At 38.4% G+C, this 18,074-nt stretch overlaps 1 long non-coding RNA gene and 1 pseudogene across 3 annotated transcripts in view; one reads left to right on the forward strand and one right to left on the reverse strand.

Annotated features, from left to right (window-relative positions):
* The window catches only part of LOC147644614 (uncharacterized), a 212,046-nt gene that overhangs the window by 7,745 nt on the left and 186,227 nt on the right, over window positions 1–18,074 (reverse strand). For all 3 annotated transcript variants that reach the window (XR_015270188.1, XR_015270189.1, XR_015270190.1), the window contains one exon: window positions 10,003–10,384. This is a non-coding gene — a long non-coding RNA (uncharacterized LOC147644614). The remainder of the gene's footprint in view (window positions 1–10,002; window positions 10,385–18,074) is intronic.
* On the forward strand, window positions 637–5,689 carry LOC147644615 (uncharacterized; annotated as a pseudogene).

Raw genomic sequence — 18,074 nt, forward strand, 5'->3', positions numbered from 1 at the left:
TTTATACATATATTGAAGCTATTCGATCGGTAGTTGCAGCTCCGACCAGAGTGAAAACGAAAATATACACAGCATATAATAACCTATTCGTGCGTTATAATTATTGCTTAAGGGTGGCAAATTCGTTGTCTTCCCCATAAACATGTTGGTGACCCCGACGAGATATTTTGGCTCGGAGCCTGCAACCCTGTGTTCGTTGTTTAATATCGTTTAAACAAATCGCTTTGCTTCGCTGTCGCTTACTGGCATTCGGTCATAAGCACACAAGCAAACTCACACACCTTGTACATAACAAGCTGAGTGCATATATCCGTCTGCTGATTTTCGGTTACATCGCGCTGTGAAACAAAAGTTGTGTTGTGCCAAATATTGTAAGCAAAGGTGGCTCGCGCTTAAGCGTCGTAAATATCGCCTATTGAACACATATATACCCATGCATATATAGCATAGACACGCGTGTGCTAAAGCTCCGCTGTTGAGAGGCAGACAATTACAACAACATTGTCTAGGTTCCGTTGCATCTCGGTGACGCTGATTAACCTCTAAATTTGAGCGGTGAAAACTAAACGGGTTCCTATATACCGAAGCGGTCAGACATTTTCCCTTTATTAATTCTTTTCGCGTGAGAAAATAAAGATGTCTACCACAGAAAACTCGGTTCAGCATCAAAATGAGCCAAGTGACGTGGACTTCTACCGGGCCAAGGCCCAATCCCTTTTGCGGCAATTGAGCTTTATACATTTTTATATAAACCCAGAGACTGTAGATCAGTTTGATGAAGCTGATTTACTGGCGCGGCTGGAGTGGATTAATTCATTAAATCTGGCCTTTGATTCCGCACAGACTTCGCTGGAAAAATTTGACCTTTCGGAGATAGCAAGCGACCATCGGATTGAATTCTCCATGGCGTTCATGGATGTGAAGGCGAAGATAAATTGAGGTTTAGCGGCGCTTCAAAAATCTCAATTGCCGGCTGCAACCGCTGCAAATTCAACATACATAGACATTATTAATCATCCTGATCTTTTTTTTCCGATCTAGGAAGCCTCGGTTGCCAATTTTGGAGATAGCTCGGTTCCATGGATCCTATTCTTATTGGCCCGATTTTATTGCGACGTTCAGCACGGTCATCGAAAATGATGAAGAGCTAAGTGATATTGAAAAATTACAATATCTAAGGTCAAGTTTAGGCGGCGTGGCTCTAGACACCATATGTTCGCTTGAGACCTCGAATGCCAATTATAGAAAGGCTTTGGATTTACTTACAAATCTTTTCGATAATAAAGTTCTACATTTTCAGGCACACGTACAGGCAATATTTGGTGTAAAAGGTGTCGAGAAGGGATCAGCCAAGGGTCTTCGGGAGTTAAGCGATTGTATGAATTCGCATCTGCGAGCAATCCGTGCCCTGGCCATTACGCAACAAATCTTGGACGGATTGCTGACTCACATCGTCGCACGAAAGCTCGATCAAAGGACGCGGGAAAATGTGAAGAGGATTTGTCCATCAACGACCTAGCTACGTGGGATTCTACAGAGTCGTTTTTGCAAAGGAGATGTATGATGATGGAAAATTTGGATCAAGCCTTGGTAACGCAAACACCAGGCCAGCAGATGGGGAAAAAACTTGATAAATATAGCTCAAACGCGTTAATGGCTTCAGATAACTCAAATATTCCTCTGTGTATATTTTGTGATGCTAGGGATCATTATTTGGCAAAATGCTCGCGATTTTTAAATTTGAGTCAAAATCTTCGATTTAGACAAGCAAAGAAGTTGCACCTGTGTCTCAACTGTTTGCACAAGCGGCATAGCTTGCAGCAATGCAAGTCAACGCACTGCAAATATTGTCTTATGAAGCACCATTCATTGTTTCATATCAATCAGGACCCGTCCGTACCATCCACCTCAGTCCCATCAATACCATCCGGTCCACTTCTCAACTCTCAGCCATCAATATCATCTTCATCAGAATTAGTATCATGTTCACATTCATCGAACCCTCCACCAAGCCCCACAGATATTTTGATATTTCAGCTCAATTTAAATCATCGAAAGTCGCATACCCTAGTCTCTGGGATTGGGGAATCCTCTCTGAATTCCGATAAGGCAGTCGACATTGCAGCGCAATTCCGGGATGCAAGCTATCGTGCCTCATTCTCCGCGGTTGTAACAAATAGTATCACTATCAGCCTCATTTCAACATAAATGCCACATCATGGAAAATTCCGCAAAATATTTCGCTTGCTGATCCTTATTTTAATCGGTCAGAACGAATTGATCTTCTAATTGGTGCTGGACTTTTTTTTCGAAATAATTGCTACGGGGCAAATTCACTTGGATAGCGCGTTGCCTACACTCCAGAACACCAAACTTGGTTGGATCGTGTCTGGAGGGCTGCCGAGTGCGTCAACTCATAAGTCTGTATTAGCTGCCATCGTCAGGGGTCAGGGGTAACCAATCTGATGATGACACACTTGCTGCAGTTGTAAAGCGATTTTGGGAAATCGAGGACTTTAGTTCGTCAGAACCAGTATTGTTGCCTGAGGACTTGCGATGCGAGCAGCTTTTAAAGGAAAGTTGCGTTAGGCTTGAAAATGGGCAGTACTCTGTTCGTCTCTTGTCCACATCAGGATTCGAATCTTTAGGTGATTCCTTTTGCCTGGCTCGTCGTCGCTTCAAAAGTTTGGAAGCCAAATTGGATTGGAACCTAGCGTTGAAGACTTAGTTCTCCGCATTTTTACGGGAATATATGGAGCTAGGACACATGTCTCGTATAACAAGCATCGGTACCGCAATTCTTTCTTCCTTATCATTGCGCACATAAGCAAGAAAGCACGAGCACCAAGCTGCGTGTCATGTTTGATGGATCTGCTAAATCGACTTCTGGTAGGTCCCTGAATGATTTACTTCTTGCAAGGCCAACAATTCAAGGAAAAATTTTCGACATCCTGCTTCGCTTTCGTTTTTTCAAAGTTGCCCTTTGTGGAGATATCTGTAAGATGTACCGCTGCGTGCGCGTTTCGCATCCTGATGACTTTTTGCAGTGCATCGTTTGGCGAGAGAACGCCACGGGCGAGCTATGTGTTTTTAAGTTAAACACCGTGACTTATGGAACTAAGCCAGCTGCCTTCTTGGACATAAGAGCCATGCATCAGCTCTCTTATGATGAGGAGGAATCATTCCCGGTTGGAGCCAAAATTGTTCGTAGAGATTTCTATGTGGATGATTTATTTTTCTGGTGGTGGTTCAGTCGAAGAGGTGAGAGAAATTCGTCGCCAGGTAAAGGAGATATTGTCGAGAGGGCACTTTCCAATCCGCAAATGGTGTTCGAATGATGCAGGAGCTCTTGAAGGGGAGTCTGACTGCGACAGGGAACAGTTAATAAAATTTCACGATGGACCGAACATCGCCAAGTTTTTGGGTTTGGCCTGGGATCCGGCGTCTGATCAGCTCCTATTTAATTTCTCTCAGATACCGGCAACTCATCGACCCACCAAACGAATTGCATTGTCAACAATTGCAAAATTCTATGATCCGCTTGGACTAATCACACCAACGATTACAAAATCTAAAATCTTTCTACAATCCTTATGGAGTGCTAACGTGGATTGGGATGACGTTTTGCCAGAGCCCATTCTTTCGTCATGGGGGGAGTTGACCTCTCAGTTGGTAGTCATCCAGAACATAAAATTTCCACGATTCGCAATGCAACCACAGGCTGCCGTTGAACTGCATGGATTCTGCAATGCAAGCCTGTCAGCGTATGGAGCGTGTTTATATTTATTGGCTGAGCTTATAGTAAACGTCAAGAAAAGTATAGATTTAGACTGCGCATTTCATTACTGGTCTGACTCGTCCATTGCGCTGGCACGAATTTGCCAACCCCCGATGGAGTTCAACGTATTTGTGTCAAACCGAATCGCGAAAATACAGGAGATGAAGAAAGACATGACTTGGCATCACGTTCCGACAATTTTAAACCCGACAGATGTCGTGTCGAGAGGATGTACCCCAAGAGAATTGCTGGATCATTCCCTTTGGGCTAACGGGCCTTCGTTCCTGCTTCAAAGCTCGTCGAATTGGCCCTCTGCTGGAGCCAGTTAAGGATCTTCCAGAGCGTCGTTCCGCAGCTTTAGTTGGAGCCGTTGGCTTTGACGTTTCATCGAGCTGCAAATTCATCAACACCTTTGATAAGTTGCAGCGCGTATTTGCGTATATTCATCTTTTCATTACAAATTGCAAAGGCAAAGCTGTTCTATTAAAAGGCGTTCTTTCGGTTGAGGAGATCAACCTTGGTACTGTGCTGCTTCTGAGGAGCATCCAGCGGGTTCACTTTGCCAAGAAATATAGGGTTCTCAGACAGGACAAGCCGTGTCCTCAGGAGAGCAAACTGATCTCACTGAGGCCAATGCTCGGATTCGATGGATTACTGCGCGTTGGCGGAAGACTGCAAAATTCAAAGTTGGACTACGATATGAGGCATCCGATATTGTTACCCAAGGATCACGCAGTCACCAAGGCGATCGTCATTTATTTTCATAGAAAATATTTACATGCAGGACCACAAGCATTGCTTGCCACATTGCGGCAAAGTGATTGGCCAATTGGAGGCCGCAAATTCGTAGCTAGCGTCGTCAACAAATGCATCCGATGTTTTCGAATAAAGCCAGTTACTTGGGAGCACGTTATGGGTAGCCTGCCAGCAGATAGATTGCGGCCTAATCCTGTTTTTCATGCCACAAGAGTGGACTATTGTGGGCCCTTCTATTACAAAGCGGAAAGCAAGAATAAAGCACCTCACAAGTGTTATATCGCCGTGTTTGTCTGTTTCTCCACGAAGGCGGCACATTTGGAAGCCATCCAGGACCTCACAACCGATTCCTTCATCGCAGCCCTCAGAAGGTTTATTAGCCTTAGGAGCAGTCCGCGTATTATTTGGAGCGACAATGCTACAAACTTCGTCGGCGCGAAGACCGAGCTTGCCGAGCTAAAGGCATTGTTACGGCATCGATATTATCTGCTTGTTTGGCTGATGGGATCGACTGGAAATTCATTCCTCCGCGTGCCCCTCACTTCGGAGGCTTATGGGAGGCGGCGGTCAAGTCGGCGAAATTTCATTTTTACATGGTCGTCGGACGCTCCATCTTGACCCTTGATGAATTGCGAACCCTATCGTATGAGATTTCCGCCATTCCTAATTCTCGACCACTCTGTTCACTTACAGAAAGCGCGGATAACCTGGAGGTGCTAACGTCAGCTCACTTCCTAAGGGGTTCCAGCTACGGCCGATTTCCTGAGCCTGACGTGACTCATCTTTGCGAAGGCCATCTCAGCAGATGGCAACGTGTGACCCAGATGCAGAAGCACTTTTGGAAAAGGTGGAGCAGCGAGTACTTGTCCCTACTTCAAGAAAGGAGCAAGTGGCGCTTCGAAACGTCCAACATCAAGGTTGGAAACATAGTGCTGCTGAAGGAGGACAACATTCCGTCCATGAAATGGCAGCTTGGGATTAAGGGAATCATTCCTGGCAAGGACGGCTTCATCCGAGTAGCCATGGTCCGTACTGCTACGTCTGATCAAGAGGGCAGTCGCCAAGCTAGCCGTTCTGCCCCACGATTCTGACGAAGTTGGAACAATACCTCTTCCAACGGGGGGAGTATGTTCAGAGCAGACCGCTAGCGCCTAATCATGCGCGCATGGGTGTATGGCTGCACCTGCTGCGCTCTTAGCTTTTCTCTTTTCTCATCTATTTCTCTATTTCTTCTTCTTCTGTTGCCTTATCTTTTAAAATAAGCTACATTGTAAGCGTTTTTATATATATATTGAAGCTGTTCGATCGGTAGTTGCAGCTCCGACCAGAAAAGAGAAAACGAAAATATACACAGCATATAATAACCTATTCGTGCGTTATAATTATTGCTTAAGGGTGGCAAATTCGTTGTCTTCCTCATAAACACCGGTCATCAACGCTTCATCAAAAGTCAAGGCGGTGTTGTTGATGATTCATCGATAAATGGCCATACAAAATGTTTATGAATTTAACATGGGCATGTCCTAGGCTGTCATCAATAAAAATGCATCAACAATTCATCGATGATTCATTAACAATTCATCAACAAATTCATCAACAATTCATCAATGTTTATCAACAATTCATCGATGTTTTATCAACAAAATTCATCAACGGCCGGGCTATGGTATTTCCGACGACTGCCGTCTAGGCTACCGTCGTAACTGTATCGTGGGCAGAGCGTCGTAGTAGGAATCGCAGTCGGCAGAGCGTCGCCTCTGTAGATGTCGCAGTCGGCGCGTTGATCACAGTCGATGACAGTGGCCTATTGATGACATGCGGTACTGCAGGGTAATGCTAGCTTATGGTAGTATGCATGTATCGTGTAGCGGGTACCCAATATACCATTGTCAACATTGAGGTACCAAGTACTTATGTAAACACAAAAGGCCCGGCCGTTAAACTCAATTGGTCAACAGAAATATAATAGCCCAATAATATAAAATCCTTAGAGCCAAACATATTGAAAGTGCAAGTGTCAGCATGTTTCCATAGCCTGAGTGCACTTATAGATAATAAATGCATATACAACTTCTCGCGCGCTCTCGCTGTCACCAGCTATATTTATGAACATAGATATTCTAATGTATAAGCCACTGCTTACCGCTGCGATATTAGCAAGCAGCGCAGCCTCGAGCCGCTTTTTGTTAAATCACCCTGACTTATCAATATATATTGCTGGAATTTAATCAATGAAGTATGTGGAAGTAATGATTGCCTGTCACATAACATTATGCTAATATAATTTATATTGTGTTAATTAAAAACGATCAAATGCAATCTGCAAAAGTATAAAAATGCCCGCGTACTATACCCAAACTAAGCTGTAACAATTTTAAGTAAGTGCTCTCATTCCAGGTTACTCCTACTACTACTCTTGCGATTGCGATCACTTGACCACATCAGCGAATTGATGACAAGGGCACTCACCAAACTCAATGCATGGGGTATCAACCCAGTAGACCCTGTAGATTGGACATCAACCCAGGTAAAACGAAGCTTATGCTCTTTACAAGAGAATAAAGATCCCCAATTTCAAAACACCTCAAATAAAAGGTATAGAACTAGGACTATCGCAACAAGCAAAGTATCTGGGCATGGAAAAAAAACATCAACTAAAAAGTCAAAACAGCTAGCATAGCTTTTTACTCCTGCAGGAAGATGTTCTGGAAGAATTATGTTGTTGTTAGAATTATCGGATGACAGGAGACACTGATTTTATGACAACCGAACTGAGATTCGGCAATGCATACACCACGATAAACCTAACAAGGGAAGAATGGAGAAGAGGGAGGGTACCCCAGCCAGATGGGGTATTACTCTACACCGACGGCTCAAGGATAAGCTGCGGGGTAGGGGCTGGAATCTTCGACGAGAGCTGGCGAGTAGAAGAGTGCTTTCACCTCCCAGCGTCAGCGATAGTATTCCAGGCGGAGGTGCTCGCAATACTGAAAGCAGTCGAACTCTCATTAATTCGAGACTTCCGGAATATCAAGGTAATATCAAGGTGAGGATCTACTCAGACAGCCAAGCGGCATGAAAAATCCCTCGCAACAGCAATAAATTAATACAGTATTAATTATATATATTTATATTTAAAAACAATGAAGTAATGCCTGCTTTCTTTTCATTCACTTATACATATTATATTAACAGTTTTACATTCATAGTTTTTTATTTTCCTCTATATCTAAGGCAGCTTTATTATATAGTCGTCCGAATTTCCAAAAAATAAAATCAAAGTTCTAGAATAATAAATAATGGCTATATCTTAAATTTGATGAAAATCTTTTAAAAATTTAAAAAGTTATAATTTTATTTTTGGTAAAAATTTTCCGATTGTTCCTATGGCAGCTATGCTGATCTCCAAGAGTAAATAAGACATCAGAAGGATAACTGCAACCATCACTGGCCACTGGCCATTAGGCATGCAGGCCTGCCTACAATACACATTGCAGAAGTAGGAGGCACCAGAGCATTTACTGTGTCACTGCCCGGCGCTTAACTAAAACAGGGCCCGCCACTTTGGAGCTCACCAGCTCGGGTCACTATGTGATGTGGGGATACAGTCAGTGACTACAATCCTAGCGTACCTGAATTACACAGGGTGGTACTGAAGATGAGCGTTGACTACGGCCTACGAGGGTGTGAAGCAAAACGGAGCTCAGCTCTATCTGGAGGCTTCTAGACTATCATCACCACTTACAACTAACCTAATCTTATGAGCTTATCTAAGTGAGGCATTTACTATGTATCTCTGTTTAAATATTGTAATGCGCCAAAAATTTTATTTTTTAAGGGTTAAAATTTAAAGAAGGTTATTGGGACACCACAGTTAATTTCTACAATCTAATCTATACAATCACCAACAAATATAACAAACCCCAAAAAATGGATTAGCTATTAAAAGAATCACACTTATTAATTGTACACTTTAAACTTGCTATATTTTTCAACGTTTAACCAATAACCGTAGTAAGACAGACGCAAAAGCTAACTTAACAGCTGTTAACATAACTGTGCCACACTCTGTTAGATTTTCTTGTACGTAACATTACAAATTGGTGTTATTTGAATACATTCCGGTTAAAAAAGTTTAATTAACGACTTTTAAAAAATGGTCGTTCACCATAGTGCGACGTTGAGACTTTCTGGGTCGGTGTCACTTGGAATTTTCATGTCCGGAAGAGCTACCAAATATAAGGTGAAATATAAACTTAACTTACTTTTTTTTATATTATAGTAACGTATATATATTATATATAATACAGACTTTAACAAGCCCCAATTCATGTTTTTGTCTTTCCTTAAATTCAGCTTTCGGTTTTATTTTACTCCTGCCGTGTACCTATTTTAGTCTGCAATCCTTCTTTTTTATACCCTTGCAGGGTATTATAATTTCAGTCAGAAGTTTGCAACGCAGTGAAGACGGCACCTCCGACCATATAAAGTATATATATTCGTGATCAGGATCAACAGCCGAGTCGATCTAGCCATGTCCGTCTGTCCGTCTGTCCGTCTTTCCGTCTGTCCGTTTCTACGCAAACTAGTCTCTCAGTTTTGAAGCTATCTGAATGAAACTTTGTAGTTAGCCTTCTATATACTCTTACTCGTATATAAGTCGGAACGGGCCAGATCGGACGACTATATCATATAGCTGCCATAGGAATGATCGGAAAATTTTTACAAAAAAAATTATAATATATTCAGTTTTCAACAGAGTTTGATCAAATTTGATCAGATTTGAGAGCCATTTTATTATACTCTACAATTTTGTGTAAAATTTTATTAATATCAGACTGCTATATCATATAGCTCCCATAGGAACTATCGAGAAATTAATACAATTAAAAATTATAATATTTTCAGTTTTCAACAGATTTTCATCAAATTTTAGGTATAGCCATTTTATATTAGTCTTAGAATTTCTGTCAAATTTTATGAAAATCGGACGACTATATCATATAGGTGCCATACAAACGATCGTTTGATGTAGAGCAAAATGCAAATCTGTGAATGTAAAACTGCAAATATAATATGTATACGTGAATGAAATGAAATCAGGTATTAATTCATTGTTTTTTAACACAAATATATATATTTAATATTGTATGGATTCCTAGTCGTCGAAGTTCTATCTGCAAGGGTATATAAACTTCAAAGTGCCGAAGTTAGCTTCCTTTCTTGTTTTTAATTAAATTAAATTATTTCATTTAATTTATTTAAATTAATTATTTAATTATTACATGTAGTTATAAAATTATTTAGGAAACATAAAGAATGTATCATACAAAAATAAACAAATAAAACATTAATTATTTAATTACCAAATTTAATTATAAAATTATTTAGGAAATAGAAAGAATGTATCATAAAAATAAATATGAAAAATATATAATATATTACAAAATATTGAAAATGTCTCTTACTTGAATCCGTTAATTATCCTAATCAACATAAATATAATATATATTGGTGCAAACGATGACAATATTCCAAATATTCCGTCTGCCAATAAAGTGGTTATTAACACCAATCGGCGCCCTCTTGTGTCAGCAAGGCATCCCCAAAAGTATGATCCTATTAACATTCCAAGCATGGGGGATGCTGATAGCCAACCTTTATGTGTGGAAGTCATTTCAAAATCACATGTCGCAGAAGGCAATACAAATGATATAATAGTAACTCCCAAGGCTGTGTTCATGTATATTAAGCCACATATTAGGAGCAATAAAATTTGAAATTTCCCAAATCCAGTTTGAAGTAATGCATTTTCGTAATCACTTGCAAAATCTTCCAAAAAATCAAGACCTGTAAATAAAACAATTTAAGGTTTGTTAGACACACGTATAATTTAATGTAAGTTAAACGATCTATATATACGGCCAAGTTGTTGATGCAATTTGATAGGTTGCAGTTTTTTATCCAGAACATTTTTTATGTAAATTATGTAAATTTCTTGAGCTGAAATCAGTGGAAATCCGATATCGCTCAGTGAAAAATTGTAAAAATAAATTTACTAGCCATCGTTTGCTAGATGCAGTAATAAGAAAAAAGTACCGATAAAATATAATATTGTATACCTTGGAGTTAATACAATATAAATTATATATATTTATATTAAAAATAATGAAGTAATGCCTGCTTTCTTTTCATTCACCTATACATATTTTATTAACAGTTTTACATTCATAGTTTTGCATTTTCCTCTATATCTAACGATCGTGTGAATGGTAGCTATATAATAAGTCTTCCGATTTTCATAAAACTAAAATCAAAATTCTAGAATAATATATAAAAGGGATATATCTCAAATTTGATGAAAATTTGTTGAAAATTGAAAAGTTATAATATTTTTTGTAAAAATTTTCCGATCGTTGCTATGGAAGCTATATTAATGGATGCACCACGGTCTGAACAGTCAAGGGGCCCGTATTAAACGGTTAAGTGTTAGTAGGCGCGATAGGAAACATAGAAAAGAGGACGAGGAAACTAACTACTGGCGTGCTGTTAAATTGCTAGCCTGTATGTCTACTTAGAGTGATAGAATTAAAGTTTTTAGTTTTGGAGGGCTATCATCTTTGTTAGAGATTAATGTGGTGTAACACTAAAGGAATATAGGATCTAGTATTTCTACTTGGTACATGGAAATTAAACTGACTCAATAATGAAAGAGGTTGCAGATGAAGGTAATGCCAAGCATAGTTCTATGGTTGGCTAAGGATGGTAAGTTAATTAGGAGGAGTCTATTAGTGTAAGAAGTTAATCTTTAGTTTGCATCACAATATAATCCGCGTAGAACGAAAACTAAAAAGTTCTTTTGAACCGACTTGATGCCTTTACTATGAACGCCGTACTGAGGGCTCCAAAAGATCTGTTTGTCAATCCGACTGGCAGCCGACGTCCTTGTATTGCACGCAACGTTTGAAGTCATCAGCGTACATACATAAATACTCTGGAGTTGGTCAAGACTTTGGTCATGTCATTTATAAAAAAAATGTAAGAATAAGGGACCAAAATGGCTCCCTTGCTGGACGCCAGATGTAAGCCTTAGAACATTAGATACATTATCCTTAAAGTAGACCTTTTGCATCCTGCCATTCAGATAACTTCAGATCCAATTAAGAATATCAAGTGATAAACCAATTTAATCGAGTTTCCTAATGAGGAGATTGCCCTACTAGTATGCAGATTAGTTTAGCACCAAGGAAGCCATACGGGTCATGACGAAAAATTGTGACCAACTAAAGCTAAAAAAAATTCTCGAGGCTGGAACGTTCAGATCATAGAATCAAGCTGTGAGCATATACATCATGTCAGTACAGAAATGACTGGAATTGCGAGCACCATTTTCTGCACAACAGAGGTAAATATCGCGGCAGAGGCAATGGTCGTGGTTATTATAATATTATTTATAATCATAAGGGGACAAGAAGTTACCAAATCAAAGGGATTAACTTCTATCGAAATACAAACAGATAAATACATAATTTCACATGATTTTCATATCGTATATCCTAAATTTACAATTCCATGTGATGGAATAATAGGCATAGATTTCATCAAAAAATACAACTATCAGTTAGACTTCTAGCAATCCGAAGATTGGCTTATAATTAGACCAAATAACATAAAACTCCCAATTTATATTCCAACTACATACAGTTCCGGCAATAATTCCATTACTCTGCCAGCAAGATCCCAAGATATCCGAAAAATTTAAATAGAATCAATAGAAGACAGTGGTTGATTCCAAACTAGGAAATTCAGCATGGTATTTATATAGCTAATACCATAGCAATAGCCAGAAATACATTCATAAGACTCAGACATAAGACTTCCCTGCAGTACCGCGTGTCATCAATAGGCCTCTGTCATCAACGCGCCGACTGCGACTTCTACCGAATCGACCCTCTGCCGACTGCGACTTCTACTACGACGCTCTGTCCACGACACAGTTACGGCGGTAGTCTAGACGGCAGTCGTCGGCAGTACCATGGCCCAGCCTTTGAGAAATTTAATGATGAATCATCGATGAATTGTTGATGTAACATCGATGAATTGATGATGAATATTTGATGAATTTGTTGATGAATTGTTGATGAATCATCGATTTATTGTTGATGAATTTTTATTGATGACAGCCTAGGACATGCCCATGTTACATAAAGCAACAGTTTGTATGGCCTGTCATCGATGAAAAATCAACAGCACCCCCTTGAATGATGAATTGTTGATGACAGGTACTGCAGGGTTAATAAGACAAATACTGATCATTTAGTCAGTATAAATAATGTAAAATATGAACCTCTTTCAAATTACGAAGTAATAAAACAGATTTAGAAAACAGGGAAAAATCAGTACTTACACAACTTGCAAAAAACATTCCACCACAATTGCATAAATAGCTAACAACTATTTGCATAAATTATAACATGTATTCGGACTCGCTACCAAATCGGTAACAACAATCAATTTTTATAGGCAAAAATTGGGATTGAAGGACAATGAACCCGTATATATAAAAAATTATAGAATCCCTCATACCCAAAAGGGAAAAATTCAAGCGCGAGTACAAAAACTAATTATCGACAACATAGTGGAATCATCTGTATCTGTTTATAATAGCCAACTATGGTTGGTACCAAAGAAGTAACGTTCGAATTCTGACAAGAAAAAATGCCGATTAGATATTGACTATCGTCAGATTAATAAAAAACTATTGTCCGATAAATTCTCACTCCCTAGAATTGATGAAATTTTGGATTTGGTAGGCCAAAATATTTTTCATGCCTTGACTTAATTTCAGGTTTTCACCATTCGGCTAAAAAATAGCGCCAAACTCTTTCAAGAGAATGATAGCATTCTCTGGCCCAGATCCTTCTCAAGCATTCCTTTACATGGATGATCTAAAAATCATGGGTTCTCCCGAAAAAATATGCTTAAAAACTTAACTGGTGTTTTTGAGAAATGTAGGAAATACAACTTACATGATGCGGACAATGCTAGACGATGCAGAACGCAATGCAATTATTACAGTCGCTTTGTACAAAATTTCGCAGATTATGTAAAAAGAATGTAAAATTCGAATGGAAAGCCGACTGCCAAACTGCAGTCATCTACCCGGCAAAGTGTCGCCTCGGTAGAAGTCGCAGTCGGCGCGTTGATGACAGTCGATGACCGTGGCCTTTTGATGACATGCGGTACTGCAGGGTAATATCGGCACTAATAACTAAACAATACCCAGATCTCAGAAAAGAATTATGCATAATTACGGTTGCGAGTAAGCAAGCCTGTGGAGTAGTTTTAAGTCAAAACAAAAATTGACTGAACTGGCAGCAATTCATTGGGCAATAACATACTTCAGACCATATATTTATGGCAGTAACTTTACTACCAAAACAGATTACAGACCACTCACGTACTTGTTTTCAATGGCAAATCCTAATCCTAAACTGACATGCATAATACTTGAATTAGAGGAATAAAAATGCACAGTAGATTATTTAAAGGCCAAAGATAACTACGTAGCAGATGCGTTATCAAGAATAACCATCGAAGAATTAAAAAACATAACCAGAAATATAAATAAAGTCACTACAAGATATGTATGAAAGTAGACAGAAATTCTGCACAGGAGAAAAACAAATAGACTTGCCTAGGCAATCTATAAAAAAAAACTTCAAAGCCCAACGTATTCGAAGTTATTAATAACAAGAAAGGAAGCTAACTTTGGCACTCCGAAGTTTATATACCCTTGCAGATAGAACTTCGATGACAAGGAATCAACACAATATTAATTATATATATTTATGTTAAAAAACAATGAAGTAATACCTGCTTTAATTTCATTCACCCATAGATAATATATTTTCAGTTTTACATTCAAAGATTTGCCTCTTTCCTCTACAACAAACGATCGTTTGTATATAGTCGTCTGATTTTCATGAAATTTACCTCAAAATTTAAGATTATTAGAAAATGGCTATACCTCAAATTTGATGAAAATCTGTTGAAAACTGAATAAGTTATAATTTTTAATTGTATTATTTTCTCGATCGTTCCTATGGGAGCTATAAGATATAGTAGTCTGGTTTTCATAAAATTGTACACAAAATTGTAGAGAATAATAAAATGGCTATATCTCAAATTTGATGAAATTCTGTTGAAAACTGAAAATGTAATAATTTCTGTTGGAAAAATTTTTCCGATCACTCCCATGGCAGCTATATGATATAGTCGTCCGATCTGGCCCGTTCCGACATATATATGAGTAAGAGTATATAGAAGACTAACTGCAAAGTTTCATTCAGCTGCAAAACTGAGAGACTAGTTTGCGTAGATACGGACAGACGGACAGACGGACAGACGGACAGACGGGCATGACTAGATCGACTCGGCTGTTGATCCTGATCAAGAATTTATATACTTTATATAGTCGGAGGTGCCTCCTTCAGTGCGCTGCAAACTTCTGACTGAAATTATAATACCGTGCAAGGGTATAAAAACAAACCAATAAGAGTAGTAACGCTAATTCACCATATAACCATAGAAGTTCCGAACTATAACCATATAGTTAAACTATTTACAAGCAAGGAAAATAGACTTACAGATGCGCATAGGTACCAATGACAGAAAATTATAAAATCACTCGGGATTAGATTACTAAATATTAGTAAAAAGCATACTATTGGCATCGAAATCTCAAAAGATTTACGTATATTGGCAACATTTGACTCCAGGGAGTTAGAAGAATTAAACGAATCTAAACCAGCACTATTAAGTGACACCGATAGCGAAGCCGATAGTGACATTAAGCCACTAGAATTAGATTCAATGATGACGGACCAAGTGGCCTTAGAGCGTGAATACCTAAGACAATTTTCGTCTACTATTCCTGAATTTGACGGCAAAAAGCTATCACTGGCTAGATTTATTACAGCATTAAGATTGGTAGACCCTACTAAAGGTACACAGGAAGACTTAGCAGTAAAGGTAGAGTCTAAAATAGTTGGCCCAATTTTGTACAAAGTACAAAATGAAACGTCTATTATTGGTATTATAAATAAATTAAATACCAATCAATATCAAAGGCGAGTCAACTGATGTTATTAAAGCCAACTTGCTCAATATTAAGCAAAAAGCCAAGTCAGCCACGCAATATACAGTTGAAATCAATGGTCTGTGTTAGCAACTCGACACAGCTTATATTGACGATGGACTAGACTTTGATAACGCTGAGAAATTTGCGACTAAAGAATCGATATTAGCCATGAAAAAAGTAAAAATTGCGAATATGAGAAACTTCCCCTAATTTTGGAAGCTGGAAAATTCAGCACTTTCAATGATGCTGTTGGAAAATATATCCAATGTAGCACAGAAATGACTGGAAGTTGAAGTACAGTATTCTACTACAAAGGCAGGAACGATCGTGGAAACTACAGCCGTAACAACCAACGAGGTAGAGGCAATAGCCGCGGCAATGGTGGTTTCCACTATAACAATAACAATAGGGGTAATTTCAGAGGAAATGACCGAGGTGGCAACCGAGGTAGAAACAATTCTAACCGAGGTGGATACCAAAAGCAAAACAACAACAATAACCGCAACAATGGTCAAGTCCGAACTGCCCAAAGTAGCTCGGAAAACCAAAAGAGCCCTGGAGCTCAACAGTGAACAACACCGTGCCTACTATCAATCTCAAGTATAACATTTTTATAAAACTCCAAAATGAAACAACAGGGAAAAACCTCAGTTTCCTAATAGATACAGGCGCTGACATCTCAATTCTCAAAGAAGATTCAGACGCATTACAAAATATAAATAAATATGAAATATCCGGAATCGGCGATGGTCATATTAACACAATAGGTTCAACTCTCGTATGTTTAAAATATAACAAATATGTAATTCCACATAACTTTCACATTGTGAAAGTAGATTTTCCTATACGTAGTGATGTCATCATTGGTAGGGATTTTATTAAACTATTTTCTGCCAAATAACGATTGGTTAATACTCCGACCGAATAACTTAAATTTCCCTTTAAACATTCCAATAATCCATTCTTTAGAAGACAACATGGTAATGCTACCAGCTAGATCAGAAGTTGTCAGAGAGATAAATATTAACTTAACAGATGACCATTTTCTAATTCCCAATCAAGAAATAGAGAATGACATATTCATTGGAAATACTATTTCAAGTACCATAAACACTATTGTTAGGATCCTAAATACAACTAATGAAAAAAAATAATTTAAATCAATCATTTAAAAAAAGACCCACTTTCCGATTATGAATCAATAACAGATTCAAATCAACAACGAACTAAAAATGTTATTTCTATTTTATCCTACAATTTTCCAAACCAATTCCATAATATTTGAAAAAACCTATGCAGCAATTATAGTGACATATTCGGACTCGAAACCGAATCAATCACTACTAATAATTTTTATTCACAAAAATTGAGATTGAAAGATGACGAGCCACTGTACATAAAAAATTTGCGAATTCCTCATTCATACAAAGGGGAAGTCGAAAAACAAGTTAATTAACTTATTAAGGGTGGGATAGTGGAACCTTCAACATCAGAATACAATAGCCCTATACTACCCTACTTGTTCCAAAGATAAGCTTACCCAGTACTGACACCAAAAAATGGCGATTAGTAATAGACTATCGTCAACTCCATTCAGACAAATTTCCACTGCCAAGAATTGAGGATGTTCTAGACCAGTTAAGCCGAGCTAAATATTTCTCGTGCCTCGATTTAACGTCAAGATTTATCAAAGTAAGTTAGATGAGGATTCTCGCAACTTAACTTCATTTTTAACGAGCAATGGCTCTTATCGTTTCACACGATTACCATTTGGACTCAAAATAGCATCAAACTTATTCCAAAGGATGATGACAATTGCATTTTCTGGCTTAACGCCTTTACAAGCATTCTTGTATATGGATGACTTAATAGTCATCGGTTGTTCTGAAAAACATATGATTAAAAACTTAACAAACGTTTTTGATTTGTGTCAAGAAAACAACCTAAAATTACACCCAGGAAAATGGTAATTTTTCATGCACGAAGTGACATTTCTAGGCCATAAGTGTACTGACAAAGGTATACTACCTGATGACAAAAAGTACGATGTTATCAAACCCCGTCCCGACAGACGGAGATAGTGCTAGAAGATTTGTTGCATTCTGCAATTATTACAGACCCTTCATTAAAAATTTTTCTGACCATTCCCGTCTTATAACAAGATTATGTAAAAAGAATGTCCAATTTGAATGGACAAAGGATGCCAGGAAGCGTTTGAATACTTAAAAACAAAGCTGATGAGCCCTACATTATTAAAACTTCCCGATTTTGACAAGGAATTTTGTATAATAACCGATGCAAGCAAACAAGCAAATAGCTAACAGTAGCCTATGCATCAAGAACATTCAGGCAGGGTGAGAGTAAAAAGTCAACAACAGAACAAGAGTTAGCAGCTAT

Source organism: Drosophila serrata, unplaced genomic scaffold (assembly GCF_035046125.1).
Source record: "Drosophila serrata isolate PLE 108 unplaced genomic scaffold, ASM3504612v1 contig_128, whole genome shotgun sequence".
Classification (NCBI taxonomy): Eukaryota; Metazoa; Arthropoda; class Insecta; order Diptera; family Drosophilidae; genus Drosophila; species Drosophila serrata.